At 38.8% G+C, this 3424-nt stretch overlaps 1 pseudogene; it reads right to left on the bottom strand.

The window, feature by feature from the left end:
* Window positions 1-821: 821 nt before the first annotated feature.
* Window positions 822-1440, bottom strand: LOC113929421 (annotated as a pseudogene).
* Between the last annotated feature and the right edge of the window lie 1984 nt (window positions 1441-3424).

Raw genomic sequence — 3424 nt, 5'->3', positions numbered from 1 at the left:
GTGTTGCTTTTTAAAGTGGTAAGGAAAGTACTACATGAGTTACATAAACACACTATTCTCACCCTTCCAAAACCAAAATGGGGGAAAACCTTATTGTCATTCTGCCAAACACCACATAACTAAAAACGCTGCACAAAGGGTTAGAATCCAATGTACATATCACAGAGTGAAAACTCCAGTTAAGCAACTGAGCTACTCATTGAAGAAAATTTAAAAGCAAGACCAAACTTCTTAACACATCAATGCTACTTTAGAAGCATCATCAGAACAGAGATTTAATTATAAATTGGCCTGGACTGCGTCCTGTAGAGAATTTTGCTTAGTACTAAAAGAGAATCTGTCAGCAAACATCCTACAAAAGCTGTGGAATCATGCTCTGTGTTATTCCTGAAAGGAAATTTGCCAGGTTTGATGATACCTGAATATCTCCCAGTGGTTCTGGGAGTTCTACATACCAATTAATTCAGTAATTGATAGAGGAGTATTTAAGCAAAGAAGAGACCAAAAGTAGACCTTGTACCAACATAGACTAGATAGGTGGATTTTTTAAATCACATGATAAATGTAAATCATAAAATCAAATGTACTTAAAAAAGTACACCTATTTTATGTTACATAAAAAACTGTAGACTGCAAACTGCATGCTTACCATAACATTGTACCTGGGAAAGCCAACGAGTGGGATTTCTTGCAAATATTTACTGCCACGACACAAAACAAATATGTGCAAACTGCAAGGTTCCTAAAATAGCAGTTAAAGTTTATATACAGAAAGATATCACTATCTGATCAAATATGCAAGAGATGGAGTTTCTCAGAGTTTATAACATAGAACAGTAACCACCACAGGCTCCTCCTCCAGGGCCTTCTTCCCTGTGTGTCAGTTTGACTCCTTTATTCTGGTTCTCACTTTCCCACAGTCCAGGCATCTGAATGACCTTTACAACAAGTTCCTCAAAGGCACACTGTACACCATCACAGGTTTTTGCACTTGCCTCTGTACATAACATGGAGTGCTTTCGTGCAAATTTCAGGCCTTCGTTTCTATCGACTTCACGATTTTCCTTATCAATTTTATTTACAACTAGCATCTTTACTATGTCATTTCTCGTGGAGTATGTTTCCAATTCATTTAACCAATTATCCAATTTAACAAAGGTATCTCTTCTTGTGACATCATAAACGAATATCACACCCTGTGCACCTCTATAATAGCTGGGAGTTAATGTTCTGAACCTCTCTTGACCAGCAGTGTCCCAAATTGCAAGTTTAGCCTTATTTCCATCCACTGAAATTGTTTTCACCTTAAAGTCAACACCTATCGTTGCTGCAAGTCCTGGATCAAAAGTATCCTCTGAGCCTCAAGAGCAGGCTGGACTTGTCCACACCACTCTCACAGATGACGAGGATCTTCCGGGTGGTCAGCACGTCCTCATTCATCCCGACCCCACTCCGCTCTCAGCCCAGCTGGCCACCCCAGTCCAGTTCCCCACCCTTCACCGAAGAGAGGTGCCCGTGCATGCGCTGTCACTGGAATTTTGATCGGGATGGCATTGAAAGTATAGATTGCTCTGGGTAACATAGACATTTTAACAATGTTTATTCTTCCAATCCATGAGCATGAAATGTTTTTCCATATTTTTGTGTCTTCTTCAATTTCTTTCATGAGTGTTCTGTAGCTCCTAGAGTATAGATCCTTTACCTCTTTGGTTAGGTTTATTCTGAGGTATCCTACGGTTTTTGGTGCTATTGTAAATGGAATCGTTTCTCTAATTTCTCTTTCTACAGATGCATTGTTAGTGTATAAGAAAGCAACTGACTTCTGTGCATTGATTTTTTATCCTGCCACATTACTGAATTGCTGTATGAGTTCTAGTAATTTGGGAGTGGACTCTTTTGGGTTTTCCACATAAAGTATCTTGTCATCTGCGAAAAGAGAGTTTGAATTCTTCTTTGCCAATTTGAATACCTTTTATTTCTTTTTGTTTTCTGATTGCTCTTGCTAGGACTTCTAGTACTATGTTGAAAAATAGTGGTGAGAGTGGGCATCCTTGACCTGTTCCTGATCTTAAGGGAAAGGCTCTCAGCTTTTCCCCATTGTGGATGATATTTGCTGTGGGTTTTTCATAGATGGATTTTATGAACGTGAGGAATGTTCCCTCTATCCCTACACCCTGAAGAGTTTTAATCAGGAAAGGATGTTGTATTTTGTCAAATGCTTTTTCTGCATCAACTGAAAGGACATATGGTTCTTCTCTCTCCTCTTATTAATATGTTCTATCACATTGATTGATTTGCGAGTATTGAACCACCCTTGCACTCCGGGGATAAATCCCACTTGGTCGTGGTGGATGAATCGTTTAATGTATCGTTGGATCATATTAGTTAGGATTTTGTTGAGGATTTTGGAATCCATATTCATCAGGGGTATTGGTCTGAAATTCTCCTTTTTGATGGGGTCTTTGCCTGGTTTGGGGATTAAGGTCATGCTGGCCTCATAAAATGAGTCTGGAAGCTTTCCTTCTGTTTCTATTTTTTGAAACAGCTTCAGCAGAATAGGTATTATTTCTTCTTTGAAGGTTTGGTAGAATTTCCCAGGGAATCCATCAGGCCCTGGACTCTTGTGTTGTGGGAGGTTTTTGATCACTGCTTCAATCTCGTTACTGGTTATTGGCCTATTCAGGTTGTCCATTTCTTCCTGTTTCATTTTTGGGAGTTTATTGTTTTCCAGGAAGGCATCCATTTCATCCAGATTGCTCAGTTTATTGGCATATAGCTGTTGATAATAATTTCCAACAATTGTTTCCATCTCATTGGTGTTAGTTGTGATCTCTCCCTTCATTCAAAATTTTATTAATTTGAGTCCTTTCGCTTTTCCTTTGGATCAGTCTGGCCAGTGGTTTATCGATCTTATTAATTCTTTCAAAGAACCAGCTTCTAGTTTCGTTGGTCTGATCTACTGTGTTCCCGGTTTTTAATTCATTGATCTCTGCCCTAATCTTAATTATTTCTCTTCTAATACGAGGCTTAGGCATCGTTTGTTGCTTTTACTCTAGTTCTTTAAGATGTAGAGTTAGTTGGTGAATTCAGGGTTTTTCTATTTTTTTGAGTGAGGCTTGGATGGCTATGTTTTTCCCCCTTAGGGCCACCTTTGTAGTATCCCATAGGTTTTGGACTGATGTATTTTCATTCTCATTGGTTTCCATGAATTTTTTATGTTCCACTTTGATTTCCTGGTTGACCCAAACATTCTTGAGCAGAGTGGCATTTAGCTTCCAAGGGTTTGAATTTCTGCCAAATTTTTTGTTGTGATTGAGTTCCAGTTTTAAAGCATTATGGTCTGAGAATATGCAGGGAATAATCTCAATCTTTTGGTATCTGTTGAGACCTGATATGTGACCCAGTATGTGGTCTATTCTGGAGA

Source organism: Zalophus californianus, chromosome 5 (assembly GCF_009762305.2).
Source record: "Zalophus californianus isolate mZalCal1 chromosome 5, mZalCal1.pri.v2, whole genome shotgun sequence".
NCBI classification, from domain to species: domain Eukaryota; kingdom Metazoa; phylum Chordata; class Mammalia; order Carnivora; family Otariidae; genus Zalophus; species Zalophus californianus.
Note: the sequence above shows the minus strand (reverse complement) of the source record. Positions and strands in the feature narration are given on the sequence as shown.